Source organism: Equus asinus, chromosome 25 (genome assembly GCF_041296235.1).
Source record: "Equus asinus isolate D_3611 breed Donkey chromosome 25, EquAss-T2T_v2, whole genome shotgun sequence".
Lineage (NCBI taxonomy): Eukaryota > Metazoa > Chordata > Mammalia > Perissodactyla > Equidae > Equus > Equus asinus.
Window position 1 is genome coordinate 57,010,639 of NC_091814.1, and position 18,140 is coordinate 57,028,778.

Genomic DNA, 18,140 nt, shown 5'->3' on the forward strand with positions numbered 1-18,140 from the left:
ACACACGTCCCTTCCTTCATCTCTCCTCCTTGTCTAGACCCTTCCCCCCCCCCCGCCCCCCCACCCCTTAGTCTCCTTTTCAGCCTGTTTGCTGCCTTCATAGCACTTACCTCAGTTGGTACTTATTTTGTCTGTTTTCTGTTTTCTTGTGCTTTTTCTGCCTCCCCTAAGACTGTAGGCTCTGTGTGGGAAGAAACTTGTCTTCTCTATTTTCCATGTAGTTTCAGAGGATATAGGAGATGTTCAAAAAATATTTGCTGAAGGAGTGACTTGGATCGGCTTCAGTGTGTGTGGTCTCCAGTCCACTTCATGTGGCCGTCAAGCCTGCTCCTGAGACCCTGGTGGGGCCACAGTGCTCAGGGCTGCTGGCGTTCCCCACCTGCCTTTAACCACCTAGGTGAGACAGAAGAGTAAATGCAAACGCCCTGGGAGAAGCCGTTGGGATTGAATTCATAGAATGGTGTAAACTGTTCCAGGAGCAGGATGAGGGAGAGAAAGCTCCAAGAGAGAAAGCAACTTGAGGAGCTGGAGAAGGAAGAACTCTGAAATCCCTGTCCCCTGGCTTTCCTGAAGCCCTCCCTGCCGCCCCCTAGGCCACCATCCCGAGCCAGGGCCATTATCTCTGCGAAGCCTAGAAGACGGTTCTTGTCAGCTGGTTCAGGTCGGGTCAGGCCCAGCCTAGCGGAGCTTGTCTCGATGGCAACTCTTCATCCTACTGACTGAGGAAGTGCTTTTCTAGATCCCTGTAGCCAGACACGTGAGTCAGAAGTGCTCAGCTCGGGTGGGTCTTGCCCCGTGGCGAATGCCCAGGAGCCACCTTCAGCAGGCCCTCCCTTCAGTCCAAGCTTGGTGGGCCTCTACTCAGTTCCACTTGAGCTTTCCAGACTCACACTCAGGTGTGGAAGCTAATCAAGAAGATAACAGGTTGATTCAGAGAATGTTTCATTTGCCTATCAGAATTTGAGAGTATAAGATCTGGAAGGAATCAGCCTTCCAGAACCATCTCTTCTCCTTGTGCACAGAAAGGAGAGGTATTTTGCCCAAGGCTGGCACTTCACACATGTGACCTCCTTTATCAACAACACTGTTCCATTTTGCAGATGAGGAAAACCACACTCAGAGGGGGAGGAAAGTTTGCAAGACCACGTAGTGAAGCGGCAAGAGCTGACATTTGAATCCAGGTTTTCTGGCCCTCAAATCCATGCTGTTTCTGCGATACCATCCTGCTTCTCTTCTTAGAGGGTTTGATGGTCCTTAGAATCTGAACTATATAAACTAACACTCGAGTCTTATTCAACATCCTAGATTCAAGCCGAGACCCTAGAAGTAGAAACAGCTCTCTGACTCTTACGTGACAGTTGGCCTCCTGTCCCGCAACTGGGGGACTTTCTTCCAAGGACACAAGACTCAGCCCACATCACCGCCCCCCAACACACACACAGGGACCCCACTCAGTGCACGTGCTCAGCTAATGTTGGGGGCTTGAGTCCTTTTTACACAAACACACACACACACACACACACTTTCAAAACTTTTCTGCTCCATTCTTCACGTGTTTAGCTACCGTGGGGAACTGAGCCTGGAGAAGAGGACTGGAGTAGTCATTCTCACCTCCGGAGCTGGTGCACACCTTCTCTCCATAAATTTAATTAGTAATAGTAGTCGTCCTAAACGCTGGGGGTAAAAATCAGGCTGCATGTCCCACGGGTCAACTTGGAATGGGTGCAGCGCACAGACAGGCCCCCCCCTGAGAGGGCACCCACACACCAGCGCACACGCACACGCGCACATGCACACAATGGTTGTTTTTTTCTTTTCTCTTTCCATTCTCTCCCATTCCTTCCCACAGAGGGGGGCACTGGGCCTCACCTGAAAAGGCAGCTGATTGAAGGAGGGAGGGAAAGAGTGAAGAGGGTGCTTCCTTCCAGAAACCTGGGCAATTTTAATTTAGAAAATCCTGACGTTGCTTCCTCAGTCCTCTTCCCTGCCACCCTCCACCACCTACCTGGCTTACAGTGCCCCACCCCCACCACTTAACTCTTTTTTTGCTCCTCTTTCCTGTCTGGGGGCACCTAGCTCCTCATCCTGGGAGGGACTGGCAACAATTAACAAAGGCACCATGGAGGAAAGACAATTAACAATCCAGAAAAGAGGGGAAAGAGAGGCTTTGTTCTGGTCTCCATGGCAACGGGGGGGGGGGAGGGGGCCATTCAGAGACGCTGATACTTTCACTTTCCTTTCATCCCTCTCCTCTCCCGCCCCCTCGGGTTTCTGCCAGGAAGACTGAGGGGTCTGGAAGGGAACAGGCCTGGGACTGGCCAAGTCTGCAGGCTGGAGAGTCGAGGTGGATCACTCTAGGTTCATGGCCTAGCTAAGGACTCACTGGAAGTGAGGGCCAAAGAGAAAGTCTTGGGGCCTGAATCAAAGGCATCCTTCCTTCTACTTTTCTGAAGGGTTTATCATGTGCTAAGAACTGTGCCCAACCTCTCTGCTCTGGACCGCTCGTGGTCAAAGAGGGCTTGGGTGGCTTGTGCTTCCTTCCTCATCAGAACATGGTGGGAAGTGGAATCGGGGGTAGGACTGGCCGCCACAACTTGCAGGGCCTACTGCAAAATGACATGTAGCACCCCCTGTTCCAAAATTATTAGGAATTCAATATGGCACTAGCAAAACGTGAAATCAAGCACAGGCCCTCTGAGCACAGGGCCCCCTGCAGCTGCACGGAGCGAACGCCCACCGAGCCAGCCCTGGCGGAAGGTGACTAGAGCCTGGGCTATGTCTGCCTGCTCGGTGTGTGTGTGCGTGTGTGTGAAAGAGAGAAAGAGAGAGAGAACACTTTGGGGCAGGTATTTCCTGCTGGGATTTCTGTTTCCTCAACGGTTGACAAGGAGATTGAACTAGTGACCTCCGGCTTGCTTCTTCTACAGCCCCGTTCTCTCTCTTCTCCAGGATGAGAGAAGGATTTGCAGGCCTTGAGTCCCGAGCTCCACCTCAGATAAGAGAGAAACCAAGTACAGAGAATTCATTCCCCAGAGCAGGGTGTTCCGGCCCAGCTCCCCTGGCCTCCCTGTTTGGAAGAGGCAGACGATGATGAAGCTCCTGCAGTCTGTTTGGGGGAATTAGAAGGCACCTTCAGTCTCCCAAGGTGTTTCCAGCAGAGCAGAAGCTTCTTGACCTGAGAAGCCAAGCACTACAGCCCAGTCACCCAGGTGGCCTCAGGGCCAGGACATGTCTTGTTCCCGCAACCCTAACATTGTGAGGGAGATGGGTTCGGGACTTCAGAGTCTCATCCTCCTCAGGCTCAGCCTTACTGCCCTGTGGGTCCAAGTGAGATGCAGAATATTAATCAGAAACCCAAATCAAGAAGAAAAACAGTCAGGTCCGCCAGAGGCCCCAAACCAGGCAAGAGGTCAAAAGTCTTGCTCTCTGCCTTCATTTCTCTGCCTAGAGGGTATCCTCCCAGGGACTCCCTGTAGGTATGCTGTTATGGGCTGAACTGTGTCCCTCCTTCCCCAAATTCATCTGTCCTAACCCCTAATAACTCAGAATGTGACTGTATTTGGAGACAGGGTCCTAACAGAGGCAATGACGTGAAGATAAAGTCATTAGAGTGGGCCCCAATCCAGTATGATGGTGTCCTTCTAAAAAGAGGACATGTGCATACAGACACCACAGAGCCAAGACACAAGGAGAAGACAGCCCTTGACAAGCCAAGGAGAGAGGCCTGAGGCAGCTCCTTCCTCATGGCCCAGAGGACACCCGGCCTGCCCACACCTTGCTTGTAGACTTCAGCCTCCAGAACTGTGAGACAGGAACTTGCTGCTGTGGACCAGCCCCACCACCCCCCACCCCCAGATGTTACTAAGCTGAGCTCCTGGGATGTTAATACGCTGCTCAGAGGTCGGGAGGGCTCACAGCCTGGAGGCTGCCTGCACTCGGAGGCCTCTGCACCAGGGGCAGGCTTTCCCAGGGCATTGCAGCATTGTTTAACCTGACGCGAATTGAGCTACACAGCCCACAGCCCAGTCTTTTACATTTTTTATTTCTTTTGGTATCAGTTTAACACATTTTGTTGTTTGAATCCCTTTAGTCTTTTATTTTTCTGGTTTTAATGATTTTACTTATCTCAGTCATTTTTAATCTCTGTTTTGTCTTCTAGCTATTTTATACTATTTTCTTTTATCTCATCTTATCTTCCAGATTTATTGTATTATCTTTTTATTCTCCATCTTTTATTTCTTACCTTTGCCCTATCGTGTCTTTGTTCTATCTGTTAGTTTCTTTTTAGTTTTTTTGGTTTATTTTTAGTTCATATTATCACTTTGCCTGCTGCCTTTTTTTTTTTTACTCTTTTTACCATCTTTTTATCTCTTCTTAGTTTATCTTTTTATTGACTATTGCATTATCTCCCTTATTTTACTGTTTTCAATTCTCTCAGCTTATTAAATGTGGAGGCTGGAAACACAGCCCTCAGGGGAGAGGCACGAGGCGAACCCAGGTCCCAGGCTCAGGAGGCTGGGGGCTGTGCGTTCCAAGCTGGCCCTCCCAGCAACTCTCAGTAGATGCCCTCTGTGCTCCACAGCTGACCCCTCCTCTCTATCAGGATTCATCTGTGTACTACGGGAGACTTTGGGATAAAGTTCTCTCAGGAAGACGCCAGGTTTGCTCACAGGCATAACACATCAGAACTGCTGGAAGAGCCCAGCTTCCTCACATCACATGCCACCAGCCTGCTCCAAGTGCACTGCGCCACCTAAGACCAACCAGCAGAATTCAGTCCAGGGCTGTGCAGGAACCACACTGACTCGTCCGGGTGGCTGTGGCACAGAGGAAATTTCCCTTCCGGGAGAACTCTCAACAGACCTCCTCCGGTTTAATTTTAACAGGAAACCAAGTGGCCTTGATCCTTGGAAGAGGCACAACAGAGGGTCTCTCATTCATTCATTCATTTGATAAATATGTATTGAGAACCTACTGTGTGCCATGAACTGTGCTAGAGAATGACAATAAAATGAAGAGAAAAGGAACGAGGGTCTTTGCTGTCATAAAGTTTATAGTCTAATAAAAGGATATTTAACTATGACCCATCTGATTTGCCTCCCTTCCAGGAGGTCATTATGTCAGAGACTGCTAGTTATTCCCCCAGTATCTGGCTTTCCCTTCCAGAGTAATACAAGTTATAGCTGAGAAAATGCCTGCCAATCAAGAGACTGCATTTCCCAGCCTCCCTTGCAGCTAAATATGGCCATCTGCCTAGGTTCTGCCCTACAGGCGCTAAGCAGAGTGATATATGCAACTTCCTGGTCATGGCCTTAAGAAGAAAGGGTGTATTCTGCCCATTCTTTCTCCCTTCTACTGGCTGGAATGTGGACATGAGGACAGAAGCTGTAGCAGCTATCCCAGGCCAGAGATGAAAGGGGGCATTGAAAAAGGAGTCTGGGTCTCTGATACCACAGAGCCCTCGTAAAGTTCGTATGGCTTGTTCTTGGACAATTATAGGAGGGACTAAGAAACTGATGTCTTACATAAGCCACTGTGACACTGGCAGCTAAATCAGTTTTCTCTAGCACGAAGGTCTCCCCCAAAACTTTCCCTTGTTTTGAGGCGAGCCTGGAATCATATCCTTCTGAGAACTTTTAGAGAATAACTAGATATATCCCTGTGGGGTTGCTCTCAGAGGCAAGAAAGAGAGCCCTTCCTTGTCACCAGGGCGCGTGAGGGAGAGCGACCTGCCACGTTTCATGACTACACAAGCCTCACTGTGCCCTGTGCTCTTGAGTCCTGGAAAAGTAAGCTGGGTCCTAGCACTTGTTCCCACTTTAAATATCTTTTTCATGACAAACTATTTATGCAAACTAAAGAAGCTATTCTGTTACAAACAGTCTTTCATTAGTGGAATCTACACCAATGACCATGCTGACTCCACCCCTCTGCCAACAATGTGATTCCTTTCCAAATTTTCTACTGTTAGTGTAGAACTCCAAGCTGGCCCTTAAAATGTTTACTTCCATGCTCCCCAGGCACATTTTCAGTAACTTCTCCAGCTGTCTGAGCTCCCTCGCATTAGCCCTGCCCCTCTGCAGACAGGCTGTTGTCAAAGCCTGAAGACCCTTCCACCACTGAAAACTCTGTAGAACCCTAACACTGCATTTAGTCTTGCTTCTACCCAGCCACGTGACAGGGACTCCTTACACCAGCCTGCTCGGGCTGTTATAACAAGATGCCATGGACTGGGGGCTTAAACAGTGGATATTCACTTCTCACTGTCTGGAGGCTGGACATGCAAGATCAAGGTGCCAGCAGATTGCGTTCCAGGAAGAGAACTCTCTTTCTGCCTTGTAGATGGCTGCCTTCTCCCTGTATCCTCACTTGGTGAAGAGAGAGAGTTCTCATCTCTCTTCCTCTTCTTATAAGAACACTAATTCCCCTCCTGGATTTTGGGGAGACACAAACATTCATCCATAACCCCTCTCCTCCCTACTCCCCGCTGTCTTGTTCATTGTTGCATCCCCAATCCCCAAAATAAATGAATTGAGTCATAATCCTGCATAATTCTAAACTGCAAAGGATAATGGTTATGTCCTTCCAGAGAGTCCTTGAAGTTGCCTCCAGACATTTAAGGTATTTCTCCCACCATGGGTCTGGATACAGTTCTCAGCAAAAACTACTATTACTTTTTATTTTGGGATGTAATAGCATAATATCTATAAAGAGGACTAGGATCTTTGAAATAATTTTATTTCTAAGAATTAGGCCCTTTTCTTTACAGTTCTGTGTGGAAATGAAGCCAAGGTGAATGGGCCATTTCAACCTCAAAGTCACTAGGCTTCCAGATTCTTTTTTTTTTCCCTAAAGATTGGCACCTGAGCTAACAACTGTTGCCAATCTTTTTTTTTTTTTTTCTGCTTTATGTCCCCAAATCCCCCCAGTACATAGTTGTATATTTTAGTTGCAGGTCCTTCCAGTTGTGGGATGTGGGACGCCGCCTCAACGTGGCCTGATGAGCAGTGCCTTGTCCGCGCCCAGGATCCGAACTGGTGAAACCCTGGGCTGCCACAGCGGAGCACGCAAACTTAACCACTCGGCCACAGGGCTGGCCCCAAGATTCTTAAATTGTAGTCTATGAGGGTATCTGTGGTTGTAAGTCTCTAAGATGGCCCCAATGATCCCTACCTCTTGGTGTGCACGCCCTTGCCCTATGTAATACCTTCCCATTGAGTGTGGGCTGAAACTTCTAACGGACAGAATAAGGCAGAAGTGACAATGTGTGATTTGGATACCACATCATAAAAGGCAGAGTGGCATTTGTATCCTTGGCTCTAAGGGAAGCCACCTGCCATGTCAAGCAGCCTTTGGAAAGGCCCACATGGTCAGGAACTGAGGCCTCCTGCCCGCAGCCATGAGAGTGACCTTAAAAGCAGACCCTCCAGCCCCACTCGAGTCTTCAGAGACTGCAGCCCTGGGCGATAACTTCATGAGAGACCTACTAAGAGACCCTAAGCCAGAAACACTCAACTAAGCCACCCCCGGCTTCCTGCCACTCTGAAACTGTGTAAGACGACAAATACTTATTGTTTTAAGTTGCTAAGTTTTAGGGTAATTTGTTATAGGGAATAGGTAAGGAGATAATATCAATAAGATAACTCCACAGCTTCTAAATATATTTACCTTCTATGGAAGGGATTGGCACCTACGAAAAAGAAAATCAGTAAATGAGAATCTGAGAGAATATTTGCTCTCTGGAAAGCATGATTGAATCATCTGCATAATCTGTATCCTCCCAAACCTCTTAGCATGATGCTGGACGCAAAATTAGCAAATTGATTAATTGATGGCTGCTTACTGAGACTTGCATTGCTTTCCATTTGCCTTACTTAAACAAATATTTAGTAGATTCACAACGCTCTTTCTGGAGTGAAGGAGAGTTATTTTGCTTGGTGAATCTATTTTAAATGTCTTCTCTGAGGTCTCCCGGACCACCCCCACTCCCACCCCCATCTTCATACCAGCCATCAGAGGTTGGCATTCTTTCCGTGCCCCCGAGAACACCTCTGTTTGGGCACTTGGCACCTCACTGCAATTGCCTGATTGTTGGCTGTCTCCCTCAGCGGGCTGGGGGATTTTTGAAGGGAGAAACTGTGGCTTATTTAACTTTGTTCTTAGAACAGCACAGTCTCTAGCTCACAGTATAAGCTCAACAAATATGTCTTATGTGAGTGAATAAGAATGTATTAACGAAGGAAGGAAGAAAGCAATGAATCAATGAGTTGGCCTTGAAAGAAAACTAAGTGGCCTGAAAAAATTCTTTCCCCCTCGGATTTCTGTTCAGCTATAAAATGAAGGGGTTGGGCAAGATCGTGTCTAAGACCCTTTCCATTCAGCCCTTCTGTGATTTATGATTGAAGATGAGTGTGGGAACCTATGCCCTTCTATGACCTTCAAAAAGCAATGTTAGGAAGAAAATGAAGATAAGAGTGGAAATCAGTGAAAAAGGAAACAGACCAACAATGAAGAAAATCAATGAAAGCAAAGGCTGTTTCTTTGAAAAGATCAATAAAATTGATAAACCTCTAGCTAGACTGATCAACAACAAAAGAGGAAAGACACAAATTACCAATATCAGGAATGAAAGAGGGGGACTATCACTTCAGATCCTACAGACATTAAAAGGATAAGAAGGGAGTATGACTAACAACTTTTTATAATTAATTTAGCAACTTACATGAAATGGACAAATTACTTGAAACACACATATTAGAAAAACTGGTCCAAGAAGAAATAGAAAATCTGAATAGCCTATTATCTATTTAGGATTTGAGTTCATAATTTTTTAAAAACTGGCAAAATTCTATCAGTCATTTAAGGATGAAATAATACTAATCATACATTAATTGTTTCAGTAAACAGAGGAGGAAGGAACATTTGTCAACTCATTTTGAGTCCAGCATTACCCTGATGCCACAACCAAAGATCTAACAAGAGAAGAAAACTACAGACTAATAACCTACTGTAATAGGATTTTATTTATTTAGTTAGTTTGAGGAAGATTGGCCCTGAGCTAACATCTGTGCCAATCTTTGTCTATTGTATGTGAGATGCCATCACAGTGTGGCTTGAAGAGCAGCGCTAGGTCTGTGCCTGGGATCCAAACCCTCAAACCCTGGGCTGCCAAAGCAGAATACATAAACTTAACCACTAGGCCACTGGGCCAGCCCCTGCAATAGGATTTTACTACACTCCTGTTGGAATGGCTAAAAGCAAAAAGATAGACAGGGGCCGGCTCTGTGGCCTCATGGTTCAGTTCAGCATGCTCAGCTTTGGCGGCCTAGGTTCAGTTCCCAGGTGCAGACCTACCCCACTCAGCAGCCATGCTGCGGTGGTGACCCACATACAAAATAGAGGAAGATGGACACAGATGTTAGCTCAGGGACAATCTTCCTCAAGCAAAAAGAGGAAGATTGGCAACAGATGTTAACTCAGGGCAAATCTGCCTTGCAAAAAGAAAAAGAAAAAAGATGAACAATACCAAGTGTGAGCAAGGATGCTGAGCAATCAAACTCTCATGTATTGCTGGTCGATGCATAAAATGCCACAACCACTTTGGAAAATAGTTTGGCAATTTCTTATAAAGTGAATGTACACTAACCATACGACCCAACAATTCCCCCACAAGATATATACCCAAGAGAAATGAAAATATATATCCACAAAGACTTTTACACTAAGGCTGAAAGAAGTTTTATTCGTAACAGCCCCAAACTGGAAACAATCCAAATGTCCATTAGCAAGTATGGTTAAACAAACTGTGGGAAAGCCACAGAATGGAACACTACTCAACAATGAAAAGAAACAAACTACTGATACTTGCAACAACTGGGCCAGACACAGAAGGGTCCACACTCTATGGTTCTGTTTTTATGAAAATCTTGAATTTGCAAAAGTATTCTGTAGCGACAGGAACCAGACCGCTGGTTGCCTGGGGTCCGCGGTTGGGGGACACTGGCTGCAAAGGGGCATGGGGGACTTTTCAGGGGTGATGGAAATGTTCCATATCTTGGTTGTGGTGGTGGTTACATGAGTGTACACATTTGTCAAAACTCATTGAACTGTACCCTTAAAAATGGTGTATTTTATTTTAAGTAAATTATATCTCAATAAAGTTAATTTAAAAAGAAAAAAAGGCACCGTATCTGCGTCCTATGTTGAGGGAATGTGGTTTGAAGCCAGTCTCAGCCTCCATCTCCCCATCCCCCTTCAACATGTTTCCAGCCTCGTTACCTCAAAGCCACCCCACAGCAGGGCTCCTTTCTCTGTGAAAGTTCTCTTTCCCAGCACGTGCTCCCCACCTGCCACCCCCAGCCAGGACCTTTCTTCCTCACCCTCCACAAACGAGAGCGTCCTGACCTCCTGCCAGCTGGCTTTAAGAGCGACCTGTCTGTGCTTCCCCAGGTGCGGGCTTGGGGCCAAATCTGGGCAGCGTCAGCAGCTTGTGCTCCGCAGACGCAGAGTTGGCCCTCAACTCAATACATCAGCCTTCCCAGCTCTCGCTCGGTCTTGGCAAGGGTGAGAGACTGCACACAGAGTCTCTGGCACCTTTGCCTTCAGACCTCAACGCTTATCCGTGGACCACCAGGGCCAGGTTCTCTGGCTGTGCATGAAGTTCCACAGACCTGGCCCAGGCTTCTTGGTCTCGTCCCCAGCCTGAGTCTCATCCTCTTTTCAGGTCCTAACTCCCTCTGTCCCAGGTCCTCTCTTGCTCCTAAGTCATCATTCCACCTAAGAAATCCCAAATAGAAATAGAGCTGTTTAAAAGAAAGAAATTCAGGTCAGCAGTGATTGTGGCATAGGCTCCACTGACAAGCTGTTAGCATCCCTTGAGAAGAAACACCCTGGGCTGGAAGCGGTCGTCTCCACCAGGTGAATGACTCCCTGCAAGGCTCAATGACCTTGCTGCTCACATTACTGAGGGACCTGCCACCACTCAGTCCCTCCCTGGGGATATGTACATGAACAGATTGGGGACATAGGGAGCAATGCTAGCCAAACAGAGAGAGAAAAGGGATGCCAAGAGGGCTCCAGCCCTGCATTTCTTTGTAGAGTCTTCTTTGCACATCTGTTCCAGGGAGAGGCTGAAGCGTGGAATCCAGATGGGCCGCCATGGCCACAGGCCTTCCAGCCATGGGATTTGGGGATTGAGGCAAAAGCATCCTAAGGGAGCCACGGCTCTTTACCCCAAGCCACTCGTCCTCCCACTTTTGGACGGCAAAGAGGGTGCAATTACCCTGGTCATGGGAATGGCTGGACCCCTCCAACTTGGAGACAATGGCTTGGCCAGAGCACGTGGGCGAGCCCAGGAGACTGGCTCGGGTCTGCGGCTTCCTGGGAGGAAGTGAGGCATTGTTTCGGGGGCTGTGTGGGCCCGCTGGAATGCCGCACAATGCAGGGAGCAGTGGGCGCCAGGTCCAGCCCACCGACAGTGGGAACTTGTTTATTGCTTTAATGACCCCACAGTGGATCCACCTGGAAACAGACCTGCTAATGAGCGGAGACAGAGCTGGCACAGCCCCAAGGGAAGCCTGTCGGGCCAGCTCCCCTGGAGGCGCTAAGGGTGTGTGGTCTGAGACTGGAGGGCTGGAAGTAGAGACCTGGGTTCCTCCTAGGAAAACCACAGGGAGATCTCCTGCTTTTCCATCCCCATCCGCCTCCTGCTGTGGGGTCATGAGAAGGCAGAGTAGTGGAAGGCGCTGAGATTGAGAATGGGAGGCATAATCGGGCTTCCCGTTCCAGGCTCTGCTCTAATCTGCTGGTGGCCTTGACCAAGCCATCTAAGCTTTCTGGGCCTCAGTGTCCCCATCTTTCGGGAAGGGATACCAGAACCATTCCTGCTGTCTCCCTGCTTCCCCAGGGTGTTGGGAGGATAAGGTAAGATCAGACACAGCAACCGCTTTGAACTCCTTGGAAGAAAAAACCTTTTAGACATCAAGGCTTTGTGCTGTTTGCTTCTTCCCCCTGTGGCTGGAACCTGGGAGCCCAGGCAGATGTACTGTCTGGGACTCGGTTTTCCTAGACTGTTTGTCAGACACCTGCCAGGGCCTGAGACAAAATTAAAAACCGCTCATGTGTCAAGGACACAGGGGAGCCAAGGGTGCGCTGTATAGGAGAAGGCCACTGTGGGCTGGGGCTGCCCTGCCGGCTCAGGAGCCAGATGGGAAATGTCCGGGAACGTGAAAGCCATTGGTAGCCTGCAGTCAGCCGCTGTAGGAGTTTCGCACTGCAGAAATCAGCAATCTCTACAAATCAGGGCACTTGTTTTTTGAAAGCTAGACCAGCAGGTCTGTGGAAGGCTTACTTAGCACTGCTCGGACCCCACCCGTCTCCCAGCCAGGTCTCCCCAACGCAGGTGTGGCTTGTTTCCCCTCTGGACACAGACCCTGGAGGCCTGAGTAGTTAAGAAAATGGTCCCAGTCCAGGCAGGCGTGGGGCGGGCACGACTAGTGGGATGGAGGTTTCTGGATTCTGGGGCTAGAGCTAGGAGAGGACTTGTCTCCTCTGCACCATGCTGAGTTCTGAGGGGCTGGGAGCCAACCCAGAGCTCCAGGTGATGCTGAGGAGGCTGCTGCTCTGGGCTTTTCTTTGCCCTGGTTCAAACACAACAGAGGCTGGGGATGGGGACCGCAGACCTCATGAGTTGAACATATCAGGCATCTATGAGGACATTCTTACAGGAGCATAACTCAGGAATCTCGTTAATTATTTAAGGAATTGTTTGCTTGCTTGTGTTTTGGGGGCTTGTTTTTAATCCAAGAACTTTCTTTATAGGCTGAAAAGGGGCGATGATCACAGATTCTGCTGGAGGCCTCTGACTTGGCAGGCAGTGGAGGATAAAACTGTGAAGCTGAAGGAGGAAGCTGCCAGTGACCTGCGATGGGTCGAGGGTACAGCTCTGGGCCTGGAAGCCGGGTTCTAGTCTGGCTCTGCCATCTGCTCCAGGGCAAACCCCTCGCTGTCTGTGGTCTCCGTGCTCTCATCTGTGCCCTGTGGTCATCGGCAGGTGACGCTCTAGGGGCCCTGGCTGCATCCATGTTCTCTGACATAGAATTTGTCTTCCTTGCCCTTTGCTTTCTCTTATCAATGTCCCTACTCTAATGGGGTGGCACATGAGCTTGAGGTCACACCCCCCCCCCCCCCCCCCCGCCAGCCAGGGCCTATCTATTTGTGGCAAAGGCATGTGCTCCAGAGTCCAGCAGGTGCTCAGCTTACATCTTGGCTCTTGCCTCTTCCTAGCTGTGTGACCTGCACTGACTTCTCTGATCCATCACCTCATCTGAGAAGAGCAATCTACAAGCCCGCTCCCCAGGGTTCCTGGGGGAATTGGTGGCATCACTCATAAATCCTTGACATAGGCTCCACCACACAGTGGATGTGCAGAAATGGTAGCCGTGGTCCGTGCTTCATTCTGGGGGTTTCCTGCTCTCTAGAGCAAGATGACACAGGCAGGCCCACGAGGGACCTGCTGCTTAGGAGAAGTAGGCGACCTTGAATCCCCTGTCCAGGGGGATATGCATCTCCAGGTGGTCTTACCAGGGGATTTCAACCCAACAAGTGAAAGTCACCGCCTCCCAGGGGAAACCCCCACATTGTCACAAGGAAACTGCATAACTGATCTGAGACAGACAGGCAGGGTGCTCAGGGCCCAGTTTTGACTTGGGCAAGTCACTTAGCTGCTCTGTTCCCCGTTCTCTTGTTTATGATATGGAGTGCATCTCTGCCCTGCCTCATTGCCCTGGACAAATAAGGTCACTGAGGAGCAAGTGCTGAGGAGCAAATGAAATCAGTCAAACTGTTTTAGAGCACTCTATAAAATGGATTATTATCACAAATGATATATAATCAATCTCCAGGGCCCAGGACAGCCCTTGGAGATTTCTTTACAGGTACAAGAATCTCTTCTCTTTCCCATTCTTTTCTAGGGAGTTTTTTTTTTCCAGTGGGAGCCTCTGCACCTCGGGGACAGAGTGGAGCCAAATGTCCAGCGTGGTTCGCAGTCCTGTCTGCTCCCTCCCACTTGTCCCTCCACAGGGAAATCCCAGTGTATTTTTAGGGAGCCTCATTGCTGCCGCCTGGCTTCCCCTCCAGGGCCAGCCTGGGAAAGCTCTCGGAACACAGGCCTAGGCTGCTGCAGAGACGGGCCTGAGCCCTTCTCCTCTCTGACCCTGGGCTTTGTCCCCAGAAGGGCTGACCAGGGTAGGAGGCCCAGGGGCTGAGATGGCCAGAAAGACAAAAGGTGTGGCACTGACAAGCAGAGTGAGAAATGCGGGTCAAGTCTCGGGGAGGGAGGGACAGACTGTGAAGGCCCCCAAGAAGAGAAAATGAGTAAACACCTCAGCCACTGCCCTGTTCTGCCTCGTGCAGGCTGAGGGCAGGGCTCCAGGCCCCTGGCAGGTTAGCTTCAGATTGTGAAAGTTGGGGGTGGAGCAGGCCGGGGACACCCCTTCCTCTGGGAGTAGGTTAAATAATCTTCAGCCGCAACAATAAAGATCAGTTATGACCTGATGCCCCAGCCTGATTCGGAAGGGGGGGGGGGGGTGGGGGGGGGGGGTGGAGGTGGATAATGTGTCTCCTCCACTCTGTCCCTCCAGGGTTAATTATCTGAACAGTCTTTGGACTTTGGCACACTCAAAAGAGAAAGAAGATCTGCAAATCATTAAGCCAGGGAATGGCCTTCACGAAAGAAGCATCTGTGGGCCCGGGGCAGACGGTATGCAGGTGCCCCCTCCGTGCATCCGTGTGGCCTGGGCGTCGGTGGGTCAGAGAACCGGAGCAGAAGTGGCCAAGGGCTCCAGGGCCAGGAGGACGCCCGCAGGGAGCCTGCGAGTCGGTCTGGGTGGGGGGGGGCGGGGGCGGGGGCGGGGGGGGCGGGGGACAGGCGCGCGGCGGTCCCCCACCCCTGTCGTCTCTACGGCTCTCCGCACGTTTTCAAATGCTAGTGTTGGCAGTGTCCTTGAAGGGATTGAAAGAACTCAGAACACCACCAAACAAGTCAGGGTAATGATGGCACTCAGTGCGACAGGGCACGTGTTCCGGAGTCCGGGAAAGCATCTGCTGTCGTCTCCTGCCCCCCCGATTTGTCGCCCGGGGCAAAGCCGCGTCCCGGAGCCTTCCCGCCCTGGTCAGGCCTCCTGCCTCGGCCGGCGGGCTGTGCCTGCTCGGCCGGCGGGCTGTGCCTGCTCGGTGCATCCTGCACCACTCGCATCACTGAAATGTGTGCGTGCGCACGGTGGGGCAGGATCGGCTCCCACGGGCCGGGGGCCGGCGCGGGCTCTCCCGAGAGGAGCGCCGGGGTCGCACTCATCCAACAGAGGTCCCTAACAAGGCCCCAGACGGGACTTTGTGTCTCCTGCTCCACATCTGCCCCTGGCTTCCTGAGGAACCCCTCTGGAATCACAGCCTGTGGGTGCCTGGAGGAACAGTGAGAGGTCATCGGATCCATTTCACAGAGGAGGAAACCGACGGTTCTTTCCTCTCCTAAAGCGGCTCTCGGGACTCCCATTTGCTTTCTAAATGATTTTGCACATTGGTTTTTGCTGGTTACGCATATCTTTACCGAAGACAGTGTTGCAGGTGCCCTCCCAACCGGGGTCGTTAACGTGACGCTGGGGCTGGCGGGGGAAGGCGGAGAGCGGGGGCCTGCGCGCCGCTGTGCGTCCGAGGACCTTGGTGTGCTTATGTCCTAGTGTTCTCTTCTATTTTAGAAACGCCTGCCCCTTGTGCTTTGGCTTCCCGGGGCAATGCTGTTCTGCTGGTTGTGCAGTCAGGCTTTTCAATCATAAACAAGAAAAAAAATCCACGTTTCTATTTCTTTATGTATCTCTGCTTTTTCAGGAAAATAAATACTTGTTGAGTTGAACTGGAAAAATTTTTGAGAAAAATGTTTTTGTACCTTGTGTGTTTCGCTGTTATTGTTGCTAAATAAGTGCTTTCAGTGGCAGGTCTTTTGTTCTGAGAAAAGACTTTTTATTTGGGGGGTGTTGTGCATCCAGGGGGTGGCGTTAGCTGTCTCAAAGCAGGAAAATCTTAAATCGTGCAGGCCTGCAGTGGCCCCTCTGCTTCTCCGCCTCCTAATTCATATATTCCCTCCCGTCACCAGGCAGTCACCCCCACTTGCCTTCCAACCATTACATGGTAGGAGAGTAGGGCCGACAGTAACACAGTTTGTTGGTCCACCCAGGGAAAACAGAGGTTCCAGGACCTGTTCTGGGTGCTGAGCAAGACACAAGCTCCCTGCTCTCAGGTAACTTCCATCCCGGAGGGGGAGACAGTGAAAAGGCAACGAACAAACATGGAGTGATGGATGCTAAGCAGAGAACGACTGCAGGAAGGGATGAGAATGAGTGACTGAGCCACTACTTTGGGCTGAGCAGCCAGAAGAACCTTTCTGGAGAGAGCTGAATAAGAAAGTCGGCCGTGGGAAAATCAGGCTCTCCAGCAAAGGAAACAGCCACAAAAGAGGCCCAGTCAACACGGCTGTTTCAGGACGTTCAACAGAGGAGCTTCTGTCAGCCATCCCCTGCTCACACCTCTCTGGGCCCTTGAAATAGTCATTGCTGCAGAATAAATTACCCCAAAATTCAGTGACATGAAACAGTGAACATAGTCCCTCACGTAGTTTCTGAGGATCAGGATTCTGGGAGCAGCTCAGCTGGTGTGTCTGGCTCAGGGTCCCTCTTCCTCGCCACATGGCCTCTCCAGAGGGCTCCTCACAGCAGCGTGCTTCCCCCAGAGGGAGTTTCCCCGGAGAGAGACAGAGACAGGGAGAGGCAGCACACCGAACAGTGGCCGCAGTCTTTGATGCGCAGCCTCAGAAGCGGTACGCCACGACTTCTGTTGGATGCTGTGGGTGCAGTGAGGGAGGCACTGCAGAAAGGTGTGGCCACTGGGGGCCATCTCGGAGGCTGGCTACCTCTGTCCTCCCGCCCCTCATGTTCACATGCCTCCCAAAGACCCAAAAGTTGGGCCCCATTACAGCATGAGCTGTATCGCATCATTGAAATCGAGTGCAGTGCAGCTAAGGCTCCTCAGGTGTAGCTCCTGAAGCTCAGCTCCCATGGAAGGCTCCGCTTGACCAGTTAAGCAAAGAGGTGAGTCGTCTGGCCCCACACACACCCCGTGTACAATGTAGGAGGGCATAAGATAGCTGCTGTAAACATTCCTGTTCAAAAAGGGGGAAAATGGTGCACAGCAATTCTGAAATCCATCCAGGCAGATGGATGAATTCTCCATGGCTCTTGGCTTTCCCCTCTGAGCGTTTGGTTCTGACTGTGCGTCTCTCCTCTTCCATGGAAGCTGGCATGTGTTTGCAGCTGAGTAATTTTCTCAGCTTGCTTCCTGCCAGTAGAATTTTAGGAGTCCAAAGGCCTCTTTTCATTTTGTATTATCTCTACAGTGTATGAAAATACTTAGAAAAAAAAGATAGCCCAGAGCCTAAACTACAAAAAGTGTTCCAAAAACAGTAGCAGTTATTAAAGGAAAGAGTATAAGTGGGTATGGTAGGCAGAATAATGGCCTCTGAAGATGCTCACATCCTAACCCCTGGAAACGGTGAATATGTTACCTACGTGGCAAAAGGGACTTACAGATGGGATTAAATTAAGGATCTTGAGATGGAGGGGTAATCTTGGATTACCTAGGTGGGCCCAACATAATCACAAGGATTCTTATAAGTGAAAAAGGGAGGCGAGACACTTGGAGAAGGAGGTACGATGGATGCAGAGCTCACAGTGATACAGTTGCTGGCATTGAAGATGGAAGGCGCCACAAGCCAAGGAATGCAGGCAGCCTGTAGAAGCCAAAAAAAGGTGAGAAAATGGATTTCCCCCTAGAGCTTCCAGAGAGAACACAGCACTGCCAACACCTTGATTTCCGGCTAGTGAGAGCCATTTTGGATTTCTGATCTCCAGAACTGTAAGATGAAAATTTGTGATGTTATAAGCCACTAAGTTTGTGGTGATTTGTTATAGCAGCAACAGGAAACTAGTATGGGGGTAATGGTGCCATTAAGGTATGAAGGCGTAGGAATAGATTGGAGGAAGAGAAAGATTTACGTCTTCGACATGTTAAATATATGGAGCCCGGGTGCAGAT

At 49.9% G+C, this 18,140-nt stretch overlaps 1 long non-coding RNA gene across 2 annotated transcripts; it reads left to right on the top strand.

The window, feature by feature from the left end:
* The first annotated feature begins 11,629 nt into the window (after positions 1-11,629).
* On the top strand, positions 11,630-14,879 carry LOC123280785 (uncharacterized). 2 transcript variants are annotated; one of them, XR_011498171.1, is made up of 4 exons: positions 11,630-11,922; positions 12,820-13,051; positions 13,971-14,284; positions 14,640-14,879. It is a non-coding gene; the product is annotated as an uncharacterized lncRNA (long non-coding RNA). The 2 variants fall into 2 exon arrangements; XR_006520024.2 differs by lacking the exon at positions 13,971-14,284.
* Positions 14,880-18,140: the final 3,261 nt, after the last annotated feature.